General features: G+C 36.3%; 1 pseudogene; it reads left to right on the top strand.

Annotated features, from left to right (window-relative positions):
• Positions 1 to 222: 222 nt before the first annotated feature.
• The window catches only part of LOC129526948 (protein FRG1-like), a 37,294-nt pseudogene continuing 12,340 nt past the window's right edge, over positions 223 to 25,176 (top strand).

The following is a 25,176-nucleotide window of genomic DNA, read 5'->3' as shown; positions in this document are numbered from 1 at the left end:
GTCGCCAGCCCGCAGCTCTAGAGGGAGGCCGTTTCACAGCGCGCCCGGCAGCCCCGCCACCGCCAGCACCGGCGCCTCGGGCGGGCTTTACTCCCCTCGGGGAGGTGCGAATCCTCAGGGGCTCCTCGAGAGGGAGCCAGGGAGCAGCTGCGTGCGGCACCTTTCGGCCCTCTGCGGCCGCCGTAGCTCCCCAGCAGAAACTCGGAAGTGGAAATCTCAGCCATTCAGCGTTTGGGTCAAGAAGAAGGCGGGTTCTGTACAGACGTACGCTGTCAGGGAGTGTTTACTTTGCCTCCACTTCTGTTCCTCCCCGCCCTGGTGCTGCTCCGGGTCACATACTCGTCCTGAGCCAGCTTCAGCCTCTCCGCGCAGAAGTCTCCTGGAGCCAACTTCTGCGAGTCGAGTACTCTTATGTGAAGTCTACCAAGCTCGTGTTCAAGGGAACCAAGGCAAAGCGGTGGGTCCTGCAGCTGTGGCGGGAGCCTCCTCAGTTCTTTTCGGACGCACTCCACCCCCGCGAATCCGGTGAAAGTCGTGGCGTGGAGAGCTGGCTTTGTGGCATCCCAGGCTTCGCCCTGGCCCCTGTCCGGGCTGGATGGAGGCCGGACCGCGGTTCCTGGCGCCTGTGCAGAGAGGGGCAGGTGACCCGTGGCCCCGTATCCACGAGTTTGGGTCCCCTGAGGCATCTCTCCAGGCCTCTGCCTGGTGGGTCTGCGTTAGTCTAATCTTGTAGTTCATGATGATAACTTCCTTTATTAGGGATTATTCTTTTCTCCATCGTCTCTTCCTGGAAAAGTTATTGATTAATTTTTTCTAAGCTAATATGTAGAGTGAAACCAGGATGAATCACACAGTGGTTGAGGTGTATATGGGCTTTGATATGAATATGGGCTGGAACCTGCACTCTGTCATTTACTAATTTTGTAATTTGTGGCAAATTGGTTAATATGTCTGAACTTCCATTTACTCATTAAGAGATCAAATATCTTTGAACCTCCGTTTACACATTTATACTTTCAGGCCATTTTTTATACCTTTAGAAGACTGTGAGGATTAAATGAGAGAACATATATGCAGTAAATAAATTGAACCAAATGTGAGGAGGAGGTCATAGTAGTAATTTATTAGCTCTTTAGGAGAAAAATACCTGTGCACTCATATCCCCGCTTCTTTTTTCACTGGCAGATTTGCCCGAGGTTGACTGTACATACAAATATTGAGCATTTCCTCCTGGTCTCCGTGATAAACAGAGGTTTTGATATTTTTAGGCGAGATGGAAAGAAAGTATCAAGGAGTGAGCTGAAGCCACTGCCCTTGAGAACCCTCTCGAGGAGTCTGGGCTCATGAAGATGCCAGAATAAGTGGCAGGTATATCCTGAATGAATGTGAGATTTTTACTCTGTGAATTTCCTGTGAGAAGTGGTGAGTTATCTTCTGAAAACTTTATGATGATAATGCAGACAAGAGTGTCTTAAGATTATCTTAATAATCATAATTAATGCTTGTATAGCACTTTCAGTGTGCCAAGAAATAGTTGTAGGCACTTTGCACATTAACTTTTTTCAAATCGCTCTTGGTTTTTTATTTTTTATTACGATGTAATTCATAATTATAAAATTCACCCTTTTGTACAGTGGTTTTTAGTATATATTCAAGAGGTTCACCACTGTCTAGTTTCTCAGTGTTTTCGTCATCTCAGAAGGAAATCTCTTCCTACCCATTAAAGCAGTCACATCCCATCCTCCCCCTCTCCTAGTCCTTGGCAACCACTAGTCTGCTATCTATGTGAAATTGCCTATTCTGAATATTTCCTAAGAAATCATGCAACATGTGGCCTTTTGTGTCTGGCTTCTTTCACTTATAACATTCTTGAGGTCCATCATTGTTGTAGCACTTTTTCCTTTTTATGGCTGCATAGTAGTCCATTGTATGGATGTAACATTTTGTTCATCCATTCATCAGTTGATGAACAATTAGGTTGTTTCCCCTTTTTGACTATTGTGACTAATGCTAGTGTGAATAGTCTTATGTAAGTATTTTTGTGGGTGTATGTTTTCATTTCCCTTGGGTATACATACTTAGGAGTAAAATTGCTGGGTCATATGGTAACTCTTTAACTTTTTGAGGAAAGCCAAACTGTTTCCTGTAGATGCTGCACCATTTTACATTTCCACCAGCAATGTGTGAAGATACATATTACCTCTTAATCCTCACAATAGCCTTAAGAGTTAAGTTATTATCCTAACTTTTTAAGTTAGGATAACTTAAATAACTCACAGAGAGATTCAATACCTTTTCTAAAAATTGCAGAGCTAAGAAGTGACAGAATCAGGATTTAAAATCTGGAAGTGTGGCTCTACAATCTGCTTTGAACTTTAACATAATATGTACAAAGCCTGAAGCAAATTCTCAGCACTGTATTTAAGAGAGCATAGCAATGTAAGTCTTCCTAAATCAATAATTTATAAATGAAACAACTTAAAAGACTTCCAAGTTTCAATCTTATGATATTTATTTATCACACAAATCAATATACCTAAACTCATCTATATAAATTATGTCCTGTAGTAAGAAGAAAAAGAGCAAAGATAAGAAGAGAAAAAGAGAAGAAGATGAAGAAACCCAGCTTGATATGTTGGTGAGTCAGTTTTCAGTGCTTTATTCTGAAAAAGGTTAACATTTCTTGAGATCTCACTGAAAACATTTTCCTAGTTAGAAATTTATGATGTATTCATATTTGTCTTAAAGTGCTTAAATATTACCTACAGTTGTAAATTCCATTTATTCTTTAGCACAGTAGATGCTACTGATGCCTTTACTTCATTATCAGAACACAGCACAGGAGAGAAGAATTACAACTCTCTGACTTAGTAGGCACCATTAGACTGCTTAATAGCTGGAGATTCTGATACATAATTTTAAAGACTTAATGTAAATGTTATTCAACCAAATATATTTTACAAGTTATTTTCTTTGAACATGTATACATTTTAGTTGTAGAAGTCAGTTGTCTCTTAAACGAAGTGTCTTCACAGGAAAAATCATTATTTTGTAAACTCTGAAACAAATGAAAATTTTAAATACAATATCAGGGTAGCCTGTAAATGATACTGGAAATAAATTGACCCAAACACACTTAACCAGCCTGTTTTCTTTTTTTGGCTGTTTCCGTACTTTTTTTTTCTCTTTTAAAACTTGGTAAGTTGCATTTTGAATCTTCATAAATTATGGTAGCTTAAAAAATATATAAAATATGGAATGGTATAAGGCTAATATTCTGGAAGAATCATTGTTTTTGAATTGGCAAATCAACAGTTCTAAAATTAGGGTAAATATCTAGCGTAGATATGTAGATGTGGAATTGCTGTGTCAAAGGATAGGTGAATGTTTAACTATATAAGAAACTGCCAAAAATTTTCTAAAGTGGTTGTGATATTTTACCCTCCCACCAAGAATGAATTAGTTCTCCAGTTACATCCTTGCCAAGAGTTGATGGTGTTATCAGTCTTTTCTCCCAGTCTGAGTTTTTCCCAGTCTGAGTTTCTTAATGGTGGTTTTCGGATGGACACCTTTTTTTTTTTTTTTTTTTTTTTTTTTTTTTTTTTTTTTTTTTGAGATGGAGTCTCACTCTGTTGCCCAGGCTGGAGAGCAGTGGCGTGATCTTGGTTCACTGCAAGCTCCACCTCCCAGGTTCACGCCATTCTCCTGCCTCAGCCTCCCAAGTGGCTGGGACTACAGGCACCTGCCACAACGCCCAGCTAATTTTTTGTGTTTTTAGTAGTGACAGGGTTTCACCATGTTAGCCAGGATGGTCAGAAGCTTTTAATTTTTATAAATCTTAGTTTATTTTTTTCTTTTATGGTTACGGCCTTATCTCTTTGATCTAAGAGATCTTTGCTTACCCCAAAGTCAGGAAAATATTCTACATTGTCTTTTAGAGGCATCATAGTTTTAGTTTTTACATTAAATCTGTCATTAATCTCAAATTAATTTTTGGCATGGTGTGAGTTTGGTTTCAAGATTTACTTTTTTTTTTTTTAATATCTTGATAGCCATTTGTGCCAGCACCACTGGTGTTTCCTTTTTCCATTAATCCAGTTTCGTATCTTCATAAAAAATCAATTAACTTTGTATGTATTGGTCTATTTCTGGACTCTGTTCTATCGATTTTCTGTTTTTCCTTTGGTATATTTCTCTTGATTGCTATAATTTCATGAAGTCTTGAGATAAGGTAGTGTGTGTCCACCAACTTTATACTTACTAAATATTAGTTTATTAATTTCTACAGTGAAGCCTGTTGGATTTTCTCGGAGAATAGTATTGAGTCCAGATAATTTAGGGGAGAATCAACATCTTAATATCGGGCCTCAATATTTCATAATTTTCAATGTAGCAGTCTTGCATGCCTGTTTAAAAATTTATTCTTAAGTATTTTATAATTTTACACTACTGTCAGTAGGACTTTTGAATTTGATTTTCCAGTTGTTTGCTGTCAGTATATATAGATATACAATTGATTTTTGTATAGTGACTTTGTAGTCTGATGAGTCTGTTTCACTTCTTACTTCTAATGATTTGTTTATATAGAAAACTAAGAAATTTGCAATTATATTTCCTGTGACTATCGTTTTACTTCTTTCTTCCTAATCCTTATGTCTTGTCTTGCTTTTTATTGGTTTATTATACTGTTCAGGACTTCCATAGTGTTGAACAGAAGTCATGAGAATGGGCATAATTGCATTGTTTCCAAGCTTAGGCAGAAAACTTTTAGTAGTCCACCATATGGTATGATGTCTGTAGGATCTGCAGAGAAAACCTTTATCAAAATGAGGACATTCCTTTTAAACTTTGTTTCTTGGGAGTTTTTATCATAACGATGTTTAATGCTGTCCAGTGCCTCTTTCTGTATCTGTTGAGATGATTATACAACTTTCTTCATTCTGCCATTGAATAACATTGGTTTCATTTTCAACTTTTAAACTAACTTTACATCCCTGAGATAAACCCCACTTGGTTGTGGTGCGTTGTCTTTTGGGATATTGCTAGATTTGACTTCTAGGTGTTCGTTTTTCTTCTTTATAAGATTTCTATATTGGTGTTGATGGGAGATATTGGACTTTTGTATCCTTTTCTTGCAATGGCTTTATTTGATTTTGGTGTCAAGGTGATATTGGGTGTCATAAAATTAGATGGGAAGTGCTGTCTCCTTCCCTGTTTTTGGAAATAGCTGTGTAAGATCGATATGATTTCTTCTTTACATGTTTGATAGGATTTACCAGTGAAGTCATCTGAACCTAGAGGGTTTTGTTTGGTTTGGTTTTAGTTTTTTGTGGGAAAATTAAGATTTTTTAAGAGATATTTTCAGATTTTTCTGTTGTCAGTTTTGGTAATTTGTGTCTTTTAGGAAAATTTCATTTTATCCAAGTTGTTGGATTTATTGGCATAAAATTGTTCAGAATATTCCTTTAATATCCTTTTAATGTCTGTAGAATCTAATCTGTATTGCAGTCTCTTCATATTGGTAATTTTTGTTTTTTCCATTTTTTCCTGGATCAGTCAGTCTAGCTGGAGGTTTATCAATTCTTTATAAGATCATTTATTTTAGATCATTAATGATCTTTTAGTACGGGGGTATTCAATCTTTTAGCTTCCTTGGGCCACAATGGAAGGAGAATTGTCTTGGGCCACAAATAGAATACACTAACGATAAGCTGATGAGCCAAAAAAAAAAAAAAAAAGCAAAAAATCTCATAATGTGTCAAGAAAGTTTATGAATTTGTGTTGGGCTGCATTCAAAGCTGGCTTGGGCCACATGCAGCCCTCAGGTTGGACAAGCTTGTTTCAACATTACTTATTTTCTCTTTTTTTCATGTTTTATTTCATTTATTTTTAGTCTTTTTTTTTCCTCCCTTTAACTTATTTTCAGTTTACTTTGCTCTTGTTTTATTGCTTCTTAAGAAGGGAGTTAGATCTCCTCATTCCATGTTAGTTTTAGTTATAGTCAACACATTTTGTTTTCATTTTCATTCCATTCAAAATATCATCTAGTTTTCCTTGTGATTTTTCTTTTCATGGACACTTAAGTTATTTAAAAGTGTACTGTTTTTAATTTCTACTACATAGAGATATTATAGGTATGATATTGTTGCTGATTTCTAATATAGTATAGTTGGAGAACATACTTTCTTAGTGAATTTCCATGTACACTAGAAAAGGATGTGTATTCTGCAGATGTTGGTTCAGGGTTTTTTTTGTTTGTTTGTTTGTTTTTTGAGATGAAGTCTCGCTCTGTTGCCCAGCAGGCCGGAGTGCAGTGGCATGATCTTGGCTCACTGCAGCCTCTGCCTCCCAGGTTCAAGTGATTCTCCTGGCTCAGCCTCCGGAAGAACTGGAATTACAGGCACCTGCCACCATGCCTGGCTAATTTTTTTTATATTTTTAATAGAGGCAGGATTTCACCACGTTGGCCAAGCTGGTCTCAAACTCCTGACCTCAGGGGATTCGCCCGCCTCGGCCTCCCAAAGTGCTGGGATTACGGGCATGAGCTGTGGCGCTTGGTAGTTCATTGTTTTTTAGATGTCAGTTATATCAACTGGTGGAGCTTGTGACTATGCACATCTTCTGGGTCCTTACTGATTTTTCACTCATCCTACAATGTATTGAGAGTTATGTTAAAATCTCCAGCTGTAATTCTAGATCTGTCTACTTGAGCAGTTTTTGCTTAAAGTATTTTGAAGCTGTCATGTGTACACATTTAGGATTGTTAAGTCTTTCTTATAAATTCAGTCTTTCATTTTCATAACATTTTAACCTTTATTTCTGTTAAATGTCTTGATGCCTAGTTAAATTATTTGACCACCCTTTTGCTCCTGTTAAGCCTGGGCCTTTGTTAGTTTGTGCTTATTTATTAGTTTTTTGCCTGTAGACTTAGACAGTGACTCTTACTCTAGGAAAGTTTCATCCTCATGGGCCTCAGCCACATGTTCTAGGTATATTTGGTGAGTTCTCTCCACTCTGCTACGTCCCAAATTTGTGTGATCTCTGGCATCTCCAGTCAGCCCTCAGAAGTGCCAGCCACTCTGCATGGGCCTTGTGGAGCCTGCCTACTGTATGCACTCCCCCCAGCCCTTGGCCCCAGACCTGCAGAGAACTTTTGCATACTCTTTTGAGGCCTCACCTGTATGTTGTTCCCTCTTCTCCAGTACCTTATTCTATAAACTCCAAACATGTTAGCACTGCAAGACTCTCAGCTTAGTGACAGTGACATTGCCTCATTTTTGGAGGTCTCTACCGCTCTCTGCGTGGTCAAGAAACTGCCATTGGGCAGAAAACAGAAGTGTGTGTTAGATTTGCCTCCTGTGTTTTCCTGTTCTCAAATATCACAGTCCTGTTCTGCCTGTGTTCCAATCCCCAAAAACAGTTCTCTCAAATACTCTATCCAGTTTCAGTTTTCTCATTGGTCATGATGGGAGGGCAAGTCCATCTTGGCTGGAAGAGGAAGTCCTTCTGCATCTTTTTCTCTTTGTCCTTCCACCTTCTTTTGCATTGTGGATTTTCTAAACTCGCCGTAAAAATAAGCATGTGCCTATTTGTGAAGGGAAAGAAAAAAACCTTTTAATTTTTTAAAGCTGTTCTGTTGGTTCCTCACAAGGATCTGAAGGGATTGGTAAATAGGATGAAAGAAATTCTGTCTTTCACATGGAGAATACCATGTGTGACATTAATAAAAATGAGCATGTCTGTAAGCAAATAGTTTCACTGAGCTCTGCTAGATTCAGAAGCAACTGACTTACAACATCGTAGTTTGCAAAACACAGATTTGATTTACCCAGGAACTAAAGCTAAGTAAGCTATGGGTTAATAGAAGGTCTGTGAAGGGCACTTAGACTACAGTAAGATTTGGGAATAAAATTCCATTTCCAAATCTAAGATATATCATTCCTTTGTGCCAAGCACAATGAAGGTAGAGATTTAAGGGGGCCCTTAGCACAGAAGCACTGGGTTAGTCAGAAGGTGAGGTGAGCTGTCTCACAGCCTTGATGCTAGAATGAGGGTGCCCTAGGAGTATCTTATCAGCCATGACACTGGTGCATCGGGCCATTTTTTTTTTTTTTTTTGAGACAGGCTCTTGCTTTGTTGCTCAGGCTGGAGTGCAGTGACATGATCATGGCTCAGTGCACCCTAGACCTTGTAGGCTCAAGCAATCCTCTCACCTCAGACTCCCAAGTAGTTGAGACCACAGGCTTGTACCACCATACCCAGCTAATTTCTTAATTTTTTTTGTAGAGATGGGGGTCTCCTTTTGTTGCCTAGGCTGACTTTGAACTCCTGGGCTTAAGTGATTCTTCTGCTTCCACCTCTCAAAGTGCTGGATTACAGGCATGCCAGACATATGGAAACATTCTCAACTATGTGAAAATATGTGAAAAGCTTTGTTATGCATTGTGAGACAACACAGCGGGAATATTTCACCATCTGCCTAAGGTTTAAAAGGAAACAACTTTAAGCATGTGTCTAAATAGCAAGTAATGTTTTAGAGCGGATTCTCTTAAATTCAGCTTGGGAGTCTGCAGCATATACACAGCTTGAGCTGTAACCTGACGTAGAGACAGGCAACTTCAGTGCCCACTGTTCTTAGGATCCACTGCTTTTTCACAGCTAAAACCCCCGAGTGGCACCGTTAAGTATTATGTTATGCTACTTTAGTCGCTAAACATATAAGCATACATCCAAAGGTTGAATGTAGGCCACTTGCAGAAAGTAGGCAGAATGCTCACATTTAATTCTTGATAATACTGTGTTTAGCTTTCTTATTCTTTGAAATCTCATTGAGAAGAAATACTGGCATCTGCTCAAAGTAATTTCTTTTTCAGTTGACAATATTATAAGTAATGTTATTGTATCATTTTCCTACTTGGACAGAGGGTGAAAATTTTGAGGAGCTTCTCTGCCAGAAATTTCTTCTCCATTTGCAAAACACTAATGAGATATTATATTTAAATGATTTTATTTAATATTAAGTGTACTTGGTGAACGTGGCATAGAACATACAAAATAAAACTAATTTAAAATTATTAACTATTACGTTTATAAGAAAGACTTGCTAATCATAACACTGTTCATAATGATTCTGAATAAAGCATTATTTCCTTTACTGAAAACAATTGTAGCTATAACTCAATCACCTAAATTGTCATTAGTTTTATTGCTTTCTAATCGTCTTTAGCTGAAATTTTAATTTTGATTAATTTTCTTTTTCTGCATTGGTTTTGTGTGTGTGTGGAGGTAAAATATACAGAATATAGAATTTGCCAATTTTTCTATTTTTACGTGTACACTTCAGTGGCATTTAAATACATGCACCATTTTACCTTCCCACCAGCATTGCAGAGGGTTTCAGTTTCTCCACATCCTGCCCAACATTTGTTTTTCTGGTTTTCTTGGTTTCTGTTTTTTGTTTGTTTTGATAATAGCATTCTAATGGGTGTGAAGTGGCATTGCATTATGGTTTTGATTTATATTTCCCTAGTGACTAGTGATGTTGAGCGTCTTTTTGAGTGCTTACTGACCATTTGTATCTCATCTTTGGAGGAATGTCCGTGTATATCCTTTGCCCAGTTTTGAATTGTGGTATTTGTCTTTTTGGAGTTCTCTATATAGTCTGGATATTAATTCCTTATAATGTATGTAGTTTACAAATATTGTCTCCATTCTCTGGGTTACCTTTTACTCTGTTGACAGTGGTTCTTGATGCACAAAAGTTTTTAATTCTGATGAAGTCCAGTTTGTCTGTGTTTTCTTTTGTTGCCTGTGCCTTTGATGTTCTATATAAGAAATCATTGCCAAATTCATTGTCGTGAAGCTTTTCCCATTTTCTTCTAAAAGTTTTCTAACTTTAGCTCTTACATTTAGGTCTTTGGTCTATGTTAAGTTACTTTTTGTGTTTGGTGTTAGATAAGGGTCCAACTTCATTTTAGCTAAAATTTTATATATTTTAAAATTGATTATGAAAAGTATGAAATGTTTAGTTGAATAGAAAATTATGTGCAGTGGAATTAACTGAATCTTTAAAACCTTTTTATTATGGAAATATCCAAACTAATCCATACATAGAAGAATATAATGAGTCCCTCATGTGCCCAGGCCCCAGCATTAATTATCAATATTTTGCCAATCTCGTTTCATTTCATAAACACTCCCACACACAATTTTTCCTAGAAAATTTTAAGTAAAATCACAGATATTACATCATTTTACCCATAAGCACATAAATGTACATTTCTTAACGTGGTATGTCTTTCTCTCATCACCTGTTTTGTTCTTTACTTTTATACGTTATACTATGTCATTATCAGACCTTGTAAAATTAACAAGTATTCCTTAATATGTCATATCCAGTTAATGATTGACTCATTTCTACTCTAGTTAAAGTACAATTTAGGAGGAGGTTTGAGCATATTTTTTAACGTTAAGATATAAACTTTTATGACAACTGCTAAAATAATTTTTGTTAGAATCTAACATTTCTATTGGCAAATTGGGAATTAGTATACATAGACATAGATTCTGCTCATTTTACTTTCAATCTAAAATCGTAGTTAAGATTACTGGCCAGGCGCAGTGGCTCACACCTGTAATCCTAGCACTTTGGGAGGCAGAGGCGGGTGGGTCACGAGGTCAGCATTATGATAGACATTGCCTCTGGAAAGCAGGCATGAATAGATGGCTGGGGTCTATCATGAGAGAGACCGTTCTCCATATATCACTTTGTACCTTCACATGTTGCCTTTTGTTTTGTTTTGGTCTTTTTTTGAGACAGGACCTTGCTCTGTCACTCAGGCTAGAGTGCAGTGGTGTGATCATAGCTCACTATAACCTTGAACTCCTGGGCTCAAGTGATCCTCTTTCCCAGCTCCCCGAGTAGCTGGGTTTACAGGCATGCACCCCCATGCCTGGCTGTATGTTGCTATTTTGTATTTTAAAAACCTAATCCTGACTGTGCTGGTAGTCGCATGAATCTGTGCACATACATGCAAACAAGTACATGTAAAACTGGTGAAATCTGAATAAGCTTCATGGATTATATCAGTGTCAGTTTCCTGATTCTAACAATGTATGATACTTATGCAAGATGTCATCATTGAGACAAAGAGAGTAAAGGATATGTGAGATCTTTGTATTATTTCTTACGACTGCAAAATAGAAAGTTTTTAAAACTAAGTTATAATAAAAAAGAACTCTGTGTCAAAACTAAAATATAAAGTAGAAATATCAATTTTATTTTTTAGGAATCTGGTGGACAGTAACAAACTTTGGTGAAATTTCAGGAACCATAGCCATTGAAATGGATGAGGGAACCTATATACATGCACTCGACAATGGACTTTTTACCCTGGGAGCCCCACACAAAGAAGGTTTGTGTCTGGAAGGGAAGATCCTGCCACAAGTGTAGATTTTAGGACATTCATTCACTTAGGCCAAACTCTAACTTGTCTCAAACATTTTCCAAAGGAATGGAACCATTGCATTTGACTCTTCCATTTTTTTAATTCCTTAATACTTACCAGCCATTGGCAAGTCCCTCTTTCTAATATAAGCATTTGAAAACATTCCGTGTCGTTCCAGAAGAGTATCTTTGGAAATCAAAAGAATATGAATAATTAAAATAGTAAATGGAAGGAAAAAAGAAAACCTATTTGAGTCAAACATGTTTGAATTACTTTTTTATTCAGACCTATTACCAAAACTAACCTGGGTGCATTTAACAATTTGAAGTTTCCTCATTTTCTTTAGCCCATTAGAGGAAGCACTAATGAGATACGAAGTAATTAGAAGATAAAAAGCAGTATCATTTGGTCAGCAAGGCCATCCATTGAATAAATGAAAGCATTTAGCTTTTTTAAATAAGTGCTTATTTATGACTGTATTTTAAAACATAAAGAGAAGCTATCTCGAAAGTTATTAAATAAACATTATATCACCCTGTCTTACTCAGTGTATAAAATTAGCACTGTAGTTAAAAGAAGGTAAAATAGATCTTGATTCCAAAGATACAGTATTACAGTGACATCAGTATATCTGAATATTCTTACATTTAATTGCAGAAGAAAATAGCCACATTTTTAAAGCAAAATAATATCTTTATATTTATAGCAAACGTCAAATGTATTTTCAAATGTTTTTTCTCCAATAGTTGATGAGGGCCCTAGTCCTCCAGAGCAGTTTACGGCTGTCAAATTATCTGATTCCAGGTGAGCTTATGTTGTAATATAATTAGTAACCAGTGATTTTAAAAATTTAATTGTATTCATTAAAAATTTTAGTATCTGTCTTAAGCCCACAGTAATTTTGATATAAAAAATGAAATAGCTTTTTTGAGAAGTAGATTTTGTGATCTACTTTTAGTGGATTTCCTATCAATATATAATGCTAGGCTGGAAAAAAGATATGTAAGTTAAAAAATGAAGATTAATAATTTCACACACCAAATAAGATAGATTAAAAAATATATCAAATAGTACAAAACCTGGTTCACTGTTGGTATGATATTTAAACTCACTGTTTGGAAGTCTAAAGACAAACAGGAAGACTAAAAAAAGGAATATTGTCAAAACCAGCAGAGAATGTTACAGTATCATAATGACCAAAAGAATATTTTTACTCACTGTTGTTACAGTCATTTTATAAATTAACCTTTTTTATTCTCACCTTGTGCAGAAGTATAGAATGATTCTTTGGGTAAAAGATACTGAAAGTGAATTTACATATTTTAGTAATTGGTTACATCAACATGATAATGATTTCTGTTATACAATCATTAACGTATAAAGGAGTAAAAGTCAATTCTGGCATCCGAGGAGATTCTTGGTAAGGTAAAAGAAATCATAATTTTAAAAAATCACGTTAAGATGATTATTTCTATTCTTTCTTTGAAAGACTGATAAGTAGGGTGAAAGACAAAGAATAAAAGCAGAGGAAGAAAAAATTCAATAGTTTTAAACTGCTTTACAATTATAAACAGAAAAGGATTATAAAGAAAATCAACTGACAAATGAGGAAAATATTTGCAACAATCTTAATAGGCAGTGAGTTCTTACTGTTCAAATGTATCTTGTATAGAATTCATAGCACTGAAGACCCCAGTAGAAAAATTGTGAACAATCAGATCTGAATAGAAAAATGGACAAGGGACATTACCAGATAATCTAAAAAGTAAAAAGGAAAGGAAAAGAAAAACAATTGTTATTCTAGTTAACTACTAAAATGCAAATTAATAGGATACTGTTTTTTTCATATCAGGTTTTCGAGTATTTTTTTAGAGTCATAATGTTTAAAAAAAAATCCAGGATACAAAACATACTCTGTTAATTTGAGGTAAGAATGTAAATGGAAGCAGCATTTTCTGGAAAACAGTTTGATGACATAATTTTAGTAATTTATTATTGAAGTTTATAACTAAAGAAGTATAATTGAAGAATGATGAATTTTGAAAATATTTGTTATGTAATATATAAGGTACAATGTTTATATTAAAAAAGCAAAATATAAAACTAAATTTAAATCTGCAGTGTCCAATATGGCAACAACCAGTCACATGTAGCTTTTTTTTTTTTTGAAGGCACATAGTCTCACTGTGTCACCCAGGCTGGAGGGCAGTGGTGTGATCATAGCTCACTATAACCTCAAATTTCTGAGCTCAAGCACTCCTCCTTCACCAGCCTCCCAAGTAGCTGGTATTACATGTGCACACCACCATGCCCAGCTAACTTCTTAAATTTTTTGTAGAGATGGGGTCTCACTATGTTGTCCAGGCTGATCTTGAACTTCTTGCCTCAAGCAATTCTCCCATTGCCTTCCCAAAGCACAGAGATTACAGGAGTGAGTCACCACTCAGCCACATGCATCTTTTGAACACTTGGAATATGTCCAGTCTGAAATTTTAGATATGTACACACCCACACACATACACATGTCCTGTTTTGATGCCCTATAATTAATTTTCTCTCAGTTTTTAACTTTTATCTGTCTTATTAATGTACAGAATCACCCTGAAATCTGGCTATGGAAAATATCTTGGTATAAATTCAGGTGAACTTGTTGTTGGGCGTTCAGATGCAATTGGACCAAGAGAACAATGGGAACCAGTCCTTAAAAATGTAAGTGCTGTTATTGTTTATAAAAACTCCCTGTCAATTTAACAGAAAGTCTGTAACAGTCAATCATAACATATTTAAAAAGAAAAAGTAGGATGCAATAGTATAATACATTAAATAGGAATAAATCGGTAAGAACAAAGAGCCTTAAAGAGGTCTCAAAATATAGTGCAACAAAAATAGCATTAGTACTTTTGCCCACAATTATTTCTGTATACCCTTAGTGCCTAGATATGGATCTCATTTCCATTGAAGAACCAGTCAATTTTAGGTCACAGAGTAGGAAAACATAATAGTTCCTAAGTATCTTCTTTGTAGCAGAAATCATGGATGCTTTCAGAAACATTACAGACTGTAAGCGAACAGTGGAGCTAGCTAAGACCAAGTTGTGACAATTTGCATATAAAATATAAATAATAATAGTTCATTGAAGTAAATTATCTCTAAAAGACTTTCAGTTCATAAGCTTAAAATAGTGTATGAAAAGATTTAATATAAGAAAAAAGATAGTATACTAATTCTTAATTTTAGTAAGTAGTTGTAGTATATGGATGTTTTGTTAAATCTTTGTTGATACAGAATACATAATTTCCTTTTTCTGTGTGAGAAGTAAAGATTGAACAAAAGTATGTGAGTGCTAAACTGTCTTTAAAAAGTAGATAACTATATCAAAAACAGTAAGGACCAGTGGGCACCACGCAGAACAAGCAAATAGAAGATAAGCTCAGCCTTTGAGTAGCAGCTTTGGTAGTATACAATAATGAACTGAAAATAGGAACTCAGCAGTGTTTTCTGAGATGACAGATTAAACAAACATCCCACCAGAAAGAGGTAATCACTTAGACTAATTTCCTCATCCCCTAGGATAAAATCTTAAGTCAGTGACTTGAAAAGTATTTTGACCCAATCCATTGAGAAATGCATTTTTACATTGCAGCCCAGCACACACATATGTATAACTGAAGCAAGAGTTGTACTTAACAATACTTACTTATCCATGTGTTATGCACTTTGGCATTTCTTATTCTCTTTTACCATTCCTCTGTGTGTCTGTGTGTTTTCCTTTCCCCCCCCCCCCCCACCCACCCAATACCATTCAGGAAACACTACATTGATTTCACTACCTGCTAATGTGTTGCAACCCCTTTGAGGTGATCCTACTAGTTACGATGAAATGCTTCTAATAAAAGTTACACCAGTAGAAAATGCCAATATTTCATAAGGCCAGGATGATGACTTAGATAGTATCAATAATACAACACTTTAGGAAAGTTCATTTCATTTTATTTTTAGGAAGGACACTAAGTTTCAAAAATTTAAATTTAAATGAAAGAGGGTCTTAAAATTCTCTTGCAAAAAGGGCTCAGCTGAATAATCTGTGACACAGGTTTAAATCGCCTTGGACCCCACCACCATGTTCCAGGGCTCACCCGGAGCCATCCAGATGAGAGACCACCCAGCCCTTGTGACTTGACTAAGAAATTAAATCGATGTTATCAGCACGTTTTTAACTGGATGTGATATAAGGTTAACATATTTTGTAATCATTGTATTTATAAATATTTTGTCTAAATGTTATGGTATTCCAAGTTTTCCAAAAGAATAACCAAATACAAGTTATAAATAAACGTTATATTTGTTACGGGAGTTAAGCTAACCAAATTTATAACCCAGATTTAGATACACAAGAAAATCAGTTTTTAAAGTTTTGTTTAATAGAAAGCAGTGTAATACATCAAACATTAAACAACTAAAAATGTATATGAATATTTATTTTCACACACGAAAGTCCCTCAGACATTGATTCTTAAATTAAAAACACCAGAGGCATTGTATATACCTTTTCATGTTTTCTAATTGTGAAGAAAATAAATTTTACTTAAAATGCTAATATTTCAATAAAGTATGCATTCATAATTATGTTCTCCTCTTTAAAGTTAATTTTTCAAACAGAACTAAATCAGTTTTATCTTCAGTAGGTCTTTTAGAAAGGAAGCAATCCTACCTCATCTAATTAGAATAGTCCTACTAGGAAGATACGCTACAAATATTTATTGTGGTAATCTCTGAATAGTAAAATGAAAGGTGATTTTGGTTTCCTTTTCTATATGTTCTTGTATTATATTTTTCAGGTTTTTCTCTAAGTTCTTTTCTGTGATTTTTAAATCAGGGAGGAAAAATTAATTCAGTGTAAACACTTAATGTTTCTTCTACAAGAAGAATCCTCATGGCTATTTTGTTATTTTGTTTCACTTAGGGGAAAATGGCTTTGTCGGCCTCAAATAGCTGCTTTATTAGATGCAGTTAAGCAGGGGACATAGAAGCAAAAAGTAAAACAGCAGGAGAAGAAGAAATGATCAAGGTAATGATGACATTTTATACAGATGACTGCATTCACACATGCGATGTGACTGTATCTCTTTAAAATGTTAAGTCATCATTTACAGTCACTTTAAAGATTTGTTAATGGCTTTTTATAATGTGGTGTTTCAAATAGAGTCATTTTTAATTATAAATCCCATAGTTGATGGCTTGTTTATACAATGTGGTAGAGAAATCAGTGCATCTAGGAGCTACCTTGCCATTATCTCCATGGATTAGTATCTTTTTCTGGTAGTTCCACATGCTCTTTTTAAGCTTTCATTTTCTTGTTTTCTTGCTTGTACTTTAAAATCTAATTTTTAAAATAGATAACGTGTACACGTGGTCCAACATTTTTAAATAAAAGCATATGAAGTTGAAGACATATGCCTGCCATGCATCTTACTCACCTGTTTCCCACCTCCTGTTCCTCTTTCCCTTTGTTTTTTTATAGCCTCCTAAAATTTCTTTATAAACATATGAATATATTTATAATTTTCAACTGTTTTACACTAAAGGCAGCCTCCTCTATAGTCTTCTCGACTTTGATTTTTTTTCCTTAAAATTGTATCTTGGAGAGTTTTCTACTATTAGTTTGAATGTAGAAAGTTTTCTCTTTTTCTTGCTTTTCCTCTCTTTCTCTCTTTCTCTTTTTTAACAGCTACATAATATTCCATTTTAGGGATGTATCTGTATTTAGTCTGTTGTAGATGGAAATTTAGGCTGTTTCCAGTCTTTTGCTCTTATAAACAGTGCTGAAGTACATAATATTGAATATGCATCAATTTGTAGATGTGCGGGTGGACTTGAAGATAAATTTCCAGAAGCAGAATTACCAGGTCGGGGTATACACGTTTGTATTTATGTAATGCTTGAGCTTCTGTGATGATAATCACTCTATGAAACATAAAAAATCATAGCAGAACTTCTGGGGCCTTAGCCCTTACATTTTAAAAATATTTTTATTAATAGTACCCATCTTCTTTGCATTAGGAGAAACATGAATCACATAAAACATGATTTTATTTTATTTTTAAAATTTGTGTGCATCACTAAGCTGGAAATAAAAGTTCCTTATTCCAGGCTAAATTCCCTCATCCATAGTCAGACGCATTAGCTATTGCACCAGTAGACTGTGGCCTCCCTAATTCTACTCTTTGTTTTACAACATTGTAAATGTTATACAGACATCTTCATTTCAAGGTGAAATTCTAAATAATACTGTTAATATAACCTAGATTAATCAGGTAGTTAACTGGAGTGTGATGAAAACATTTAAGGCTTAATTTTTTAGACTTACAAAAGCCACTGATCTTTAATGATAAACATATACCAGGATGTGTCTAAAGAATAACTCCCCCCTTCTTGACACATGGCTTTTCTGTGTCTTGGCATTCCATCGCAGTACTGAGCATCCTGAAACTTGCTTTGTTTGTCTCTGTTGGGAATCACAGGTTGCATCCAGTCTGACCCAGGTTTGCTCTGTAAGGCATTGTGGGGGCCAGAGTGGAAGGCTCTAAGAGAGGGGGCAAATGCCTTTTCTAAAATGCCCTTCGTTCTTATAATTAGAGCATAAAAATTAATGTTACATTTTTCTCTACTACTAGTGTAATTTAAAAGCATCTATCAATTCTCTGTACGTGCTTCATGTTAGATTTCCGGTCATATGTTTGATTTTCTTTTTAGAATAGTCTTGATTTCAGATAATTTCAAATCTAAAGCTCAAACAATTTCAATCTAAAATGTAGGTTTTTCTTACAGTTAGAGAAGTGAAATGTTATATTTTTTCGTTGCATGCATCCGGCACATGCGTTGTAGTCTTGAATTTCCATAATGCTCCTGTGAGGTGGATATGAGCTCAGCCTTACAGACAGGAAGACAGCCTCTGACCCTCCTTACATCCTCGTGGTTTTTGTCAGTCAGTTCATGGAAATCACAGTGATTTCAAGGTGTGGTAAGACAGGATGTGTACCCAGGCCCAGCTGACTCCAGAGGTCACTCTCAGTATTTCATAGCACATTGCTTCTCAGGAAACAGGTCATTGAGGAAATGCAGATGGGTTTGTGATTACATTTAATTTTATTTATTTATATTTTATTGTATCATGTGTAAATTGTTTTTCATCTGGATATCATCACAAAAGTGTTATTGAAGGCAACAATTACAAGTATATGTGCAGTGCTTTGCACTTATACAAAGATACAAAGAAACTTACACAAAGATTGTGTTTTTCACAATTTAAAGCAATTTTCAGATGAAATACAAAGTTTTCTGGGTCTCTTTGGTTAGTCAAGTACTTGGAAGCTCTGAACAGTGATTATTTAGGACTCTTTTCATACCATTTAATTGCAGGCTCTCCTAATCTCTGTCAGCCCTTCACCTTTATGACCTTGCCTTATCTACCAGAACACAGATCCCTCTTACTAAAGGTAGCATTGTGTTACAGGCCCTAGCAGGGAATGTTTTCAGGTCTGGGACCCCTCTAATCAAAACTGTCACAAAGATGTCATTGGCACAAACACGTTATTTGTCATCACTTTCTAAGCAGCCCTGGAACTGGACTCTGGCCACAGAGATCATTTAGGAGACATGAGTCCTTACCATTGCCAATTGCCTGTTCTGTGGGTGATCCTAATTGTTGAATGCAGATCAATTAACTTATGACATGTGATAGTAAACATCTGTCCAAACTTAGGAGACTATAAGAAGCCAGTAAAAGAGGTGGGTTCCAATTAATTAAAAACAAGTTGTGTAATGTTAAAAGTTTTAATACTTTGATAATAGTCTGTGCAATGTAAAATAGCTATTAAGCTTTCAGTCTGATCAAATGAATACTTGTCTACTAGGGATAATTTGATCCTAGTGTATTCACTTGGAGGATGAAATTAAATGAATGATTTCTTTATTGCCTAGCAGGATCTGATGTGTAAAATGTTTCTGAAATAATTTTGTCTGTAGTGTTTCTGACACAAGGGCTGCGGAGGAAGCATGTGATAGCACTTACTCATATAGATTATATATATGAATTAAAAACGCATAGCCAGAACCTGTCTTTTTCTGAATATAGTTGCTCAGTTAATTTTTTCTTCTGCATAGGAAATCATCTCGAATATTCTTATGTGATACGTAAAGTGGGGAAGGTGGAAGATAAACATATAACCCACTGGATTCTCTTTTCCAATATCTAGATTAGATCCTGTGCTGAAAGAGAAACAAAGAAAAAAGATGACATTCCAGAAGAAGACAAAGGAAATATAAAACAATGTGAAATCAATTACGTGTGTGTATGCTTTTCCTTTTAGACCTACAGATTTGACAGTGAAGTGCTTCTCAAAGTGCTTTCAAAATAAATTACCTAATTAGCTGGGGATGGTGGTGCATGTCTGTAGGCCCAGCTACTTGGGAGGCTGAGACAGGAGGATTGTTTGAGCCCAGGAGTTCAAGGCTGCAGTGAGCTCTGATCACCACTGCATTCCAGCCTGGGTGACAGAGCAAGATCCCGTCTGAAAAAATAAAAACTGATGGACAAGAAGAGGCAACACGATGTAGCCTCTAGGACAGAGCACTGAGCTAAATTCTTTTCTTTTCTTGAGGGTTCAGTTTTCCTAATCATCCTACCAGCTCCCAAAGCTACTCAGTCGGGTTAGTCACCCTCTCTATTCATTCATAGAATGGGCGTGATGGCAGTCAAAGGCTGTTCTCTGGCCAGGACACAGGGGACTCCAGCCAGCATGCCCTAATAGAAGTGGGTTCTTGTGTTACCCAGTCAATGAGTGGCCCTCCTCTTGAGAGGTCACAAAGTTCATCTTGTTGTTCAAAAGCTCCAGCTTATTAAAAAAATACAATTAGACTTTTTTTTCTCCCCCAAGACGGAGTCTCGCTCTGTCCCCCAGACTGGAGTGCAGTGCCATGATCTTGGCTCATCGCAACCTCCGCCTCCCAGGTTCATGTGATTCTCCTGCCTCAGCCTCCCGAGTAGCTGGGACTACAGGCGCAAGCCACTGCCCTCGGCCAATTTTTGTATTTTTAGTAGAGACGGGGTTTCACCATGTTGGCCAGGCTGTTCTCGAACTCCTGACCTCGAATGATCTGCCTGCCTTGGCCTCCCAAAGTGCTGGGATTGCAGGCGTGAGCCACTGCGCCTGGCCTACAATTAGACTTTTTTAAGAAGTGAAAAAGAAATTAACAGTATTTATAAATTTAATAGTAAATATGTATAATCAGAGTTTGAGGTATTTTTCAATGAAGACATTTTCTTTGCAGAAAGAAATTTCAGAGCTTCCAAGACCACAAACTTAAAATAAGTAAAGAATACAGTAAAATTCTTAAAAAGGCTCAGAAAGATGGATTTTTGCATGAAACGCTTCTGGACAGGTAGCTATTTACTTATTTTCACTATTTTCAGTAGCCAATACAAATGGCATGTAGAAAACCTATATTCTCTTAAATTACTGTAGTTTTCACATTTTTGTCTTTATTTATAATTTATGAGTGTGGCAATATTACCTAGAGAGGACATCATGAGTTTGGGAAAAGACTGTCAAGAAAGAATATCTAAAAATTATAACCAATTCTAAGTATATACTTTAAGAAATTCAGGTTTGACTGTATCTACTTCATAAATTTATCATTATCTTTTTATAACTATTAGAACCAGAATTAGAAAGAAGCAGTTTGACTAATACAAAAATTATGTGGATTCTGTTAGAGTAGTTCAGATTCCTTAAAATAAGCATAGATCAACTAAAAAACTAAGTATAAAAGCTAAATAAGTGAAATTGAAGCAGTTTTATTGTAAGATTTGGAAGAGTGCAGGATGTTTATCATAGCACATTATTAATATTTATTACTCTTCCTATGTAGATAAGTGATGTCCTAGATTTACAACATAGAAAAACAGGTAAAGATGTTTAGCTGTCAGTGTACAAATATAAATCAATTAAGTGCCAGATTTTGATAATCACCAGCTGCTCATTCAAGTCCTATGTTGCAAAGTTACTCTTACCCTTTTTTTACATTACTTGATAAAGGCAATGTTTAATTACATATTTCCTGTTAACTAGCTGGTAGAGTTCATACCTAAAGTCAGTAAATAATGTTAAGAATTTTTTCCAGCTGAGCAAATGAATATGTATCTAGTTGTAAGAAATCAAGAAGAGGATATAAAATATTATCAGGATATGGACTCTAAAACGGAATAAGCTCTATGTCCTGTAACTTTTTTCACTTGTAATAATACAGCATTCTCACCCTGTTAAATGGAAATTTAGAGCACCCTTAAATTCCAGAATAATTAAAATTGCTATTTGGATTGAAAAGCCCTTAGGCAACATTTATTGAACATTAGGAAATAACTTTTATAAGATTAGAATCCATTTTTTATGGAAACCAAATTTAAAAGTATACATGTTTTAATATAAGTGTTGTGGTAATACAATAACCAAAACTGAACACACAGTTTTAAAGCTTTTTATATTTAGTAGCAGTTGAATATATATGGCATGTTTTACATAGATTAATTTTACTATTTTTCTTTATTTAAACAAGAGAACCAAATTGAAAGCCGACAGATACTGCAGATGACCGGGATTTTTGTTTCTGTCTTATCTTTTTGTGTTTTTTTTCTGAATAAAATATTCAGAGGAAATGCTTTTACAGAGTTCTTGAGTAGTTGTGAAATTATTGTTTAGCTAGTAGCTAGTATAACAAGGATTAAACAAGTTTAATCAGGATTCTTCATGGATGTACTTTTTAGCTAACTACAGTTTTTCACATGGAAATGAAACTTACAGTACATATTTAACGTACCACAGAATTTTTTTCTGGATTTCCTGTCCTGAAGCATGAAGTGTACTAGAAACCAATTCTTCCTGCGCTACTTGTGGAATCTTTCTTAATGGATCATAATCTTACTTTACTTTAAACAATAGATGCTTAATCAGTGCCTTTCATAGAAAGTTAGAAACTCCCAATCCAATCAACAAGGCTTTGTTTCTACCTCCTAAGTACTACCCAGATCACAGACAATCCAAATATCAGAACTAGGGGGCTGGACAGAGAGGACAAATCATCTATTAGGGAGTGGGACAGAAAGTGGAAACATTACAAAGGAGCAAGTAGGCTCAGAACAGAGGGGAGAGTAGTACTGGGGAAACTCCCTACTGAGGACAGGTTTGCCACACTGGGTATGTATGTGACGCTTTTGTCTTCGTGGGCTGGAATGGAAGCTGATAAAGAAGTTCAGACGCTACGTGTTGCTTAGGTCTGCTTTGTTGAAGCCTGTCTCTTTCAGAGTTCCTAAACACAATATTCCCGTGGCATCTAATCCCAGTGAGTGCTCCAAATCCAGGCTGTGTATCAGATGCTACGGGAAATTCTGCCTCAGGACTGAGGTTGGTTCAAGCATCTGGATGATGTCAAAAGTCCACGTTGTGTGCTGGCCTAACTTGAAAGACCCTATCTAGTTCTAGCCTTAAATTCCTTCTGTCACCAAATCTAGAGTTACATGGCATCTGTAGAAGCTAGGTAGCTGAGGCATGGGATCAGCCCTATAAAGGAGCTTTTGGAGCTTTTGTTGTAGGTCTAGCTTCAACTTGGCACTCCAGTTCCAATAGCTGGACTTTCTCTCATCGTGTGTTCTGATCCTTGGATTGGGAACAAAGTAACCACTCTGATCCCACAAAGCAGTGGTTCCGGTTCCCAACTGGTGACTATTTTGCCTCTGAGGGGACATTTTTGGTTTTCACAACTGGAATACGGTGTTAGAGAGTAGAGGCTAGGGATGCTGCAAAGCATGCAGCAGAATCCTGTTCCGCCCAGAATGCTAACAGTGTCAAGGTTGTGGAGCCTTCCCACCCAAGGGCTTGGTCTATTCCTTGCTTTTGCCAGCTCCCTAACCCTTAAACACAACAGTTCAAATCTATATGCATAAGCATCTCCTAGGAACCTGCACATTTCCAATATCGACTACTGAGACCCATCCGTAGAGATGCAGGCTTAGGAGGTCTAGGATTGGGCTCAAAATTTGCATTTTAACAAGTACTCCAGGTCATTCTGAGCAAGCGATACAAACCGCAGAATGAGGAACACGCCTTCAAGAGACTGAATCTTGCTTCACAACACTAGCTTGGTATCTGAGACAATCTGCCTGCTGACTGGCTTTCCTGGCACAAACATTCTGCATGTAGGCACAGTGTGTTCCTGGACTCCATGTCAACCCGTTCACCCTCATGTTCCCTGGTTCCTGTCCCCAGTCCAGGGAGCAGAACTGATTACAGATCTTGACAACAGAAGATACAGATTTAAAATAACTTGCCTGTTTCCGTGGACTTTATCCACTAGTGAAACAGGACAAGTGGACAAGGGGAGAGGGTTGGTGTGGGCTCCTTCCCTATTCCTCCCATTCCACTTTATACAAACCCCAGCTAGACCACTGGGAGAGCAACGGAGGTTAAGAATGACTGCATCTAAATATTGTCATCTGGTCCACTCTTCTTCCATCTTGTACACAAGGATATGAGTTTGTTTAAAGCACTACTGAAACCAAGATAAACTCTGGCTTAGCATGCCCCTGACGGATCAGTCTAGTAATCTTATCAAAACCAAGATTACCTAAAAGCATTAATCAAAGGAAAAGCTCCCTCACCCCAACCTATGACTGCCCACATTTTTCAGATTGAATCATTTCAATTGTATTTTAAGGTTCATTGACTCTTTTCCACCTCCAAGCTGCTCCTGAACACAACTGATTACTATTTTTTAATTTTGAAAACTTTCTCACTTCTAGAATTTCCACTTGAGCCTGTTATTATTGTAGTTTCTTCTTCTCTGCTGTGATTTCCTATCCATTTATTTTAAGGGTTTTTGGGATTTTGATTTTAGTAAGAATTACAATAACTAACTACTTTAAAAATCCACACTAATTCCAACATCTGGGTCATCTCGAGGTTAGTCTCTATTGATTGCCTTTTTCTTTGAATATGTTTCTTTATATGTTTGATATAATGGGATTGAATTCTGAAGATTGTAAAACTAGATTTTGTTTTGTTCCTCTGAATATTTTGATAATTTTTTGTTGTATTTTTTGTATTTTGTTTGATTTTTTTCTATTGTATACTTTACAATATATTTTCCTCCAATAGTTTTAACATTTCTATTTCTCAAAATATTTATGTTTATGTTAAAAATTATACAAAGTAGCTTGGTGCAGTGGCTTTCATCTGTAATCTCAGAACTTTTAGAGGCCAAGGCAGGAGGGTCACTTGAGCCCAGGAGCTGGAAATCAGCCTAGACAACAGGGCAAGACCCTGTCTCCACAAAAAATTATTAGGGTGGTGCAAAAAGTAATTGCTGGTTTTGCCATTACTTTCAATGGCAAAACCCGCAATTACTCTTGCACTAACCTGACAAAAAATAAGCTGGGTATGGTGGTGGCGTGTGCCTGTGGTCTCAGCTATTTGGGAAGTAAAGGCAGAGGTGGGAGGATTGCTTGAACCCAGGAGTTCCAGACCAGCCAGAGACCCTGTCTCTATGAGAAAAAAAAAAATTAGCTGGGCCCATGTACCTGTGGTACTAGCTACTTGGGAGGCAAAGGCAGAGGTGCCAGAATCACTTGAGCCCAGAAGTTCAAGGCTGCAGGGCACTGTGATTGTGCCACTGCACT

Source organism: Gorilla gorilla, chromosome 16 (genome assembly GCF_029281585.2).
Source record: "Gorilla gorilla gorilla isolate KB3781 chromosome 16, NHGRI_mGorGor1-v2.1_pri, whole genome shotgun sequence".
NCBI lineage: Eukaryota > Metazoa > Chordata > Mammalia > Primates > Hominidae > Gorilla > Gorilla gorilla.
Note: the sequence above shows the minus strand (reverse complement) of the source record. Positions and strands in the feature narration are given on the sequence as shown.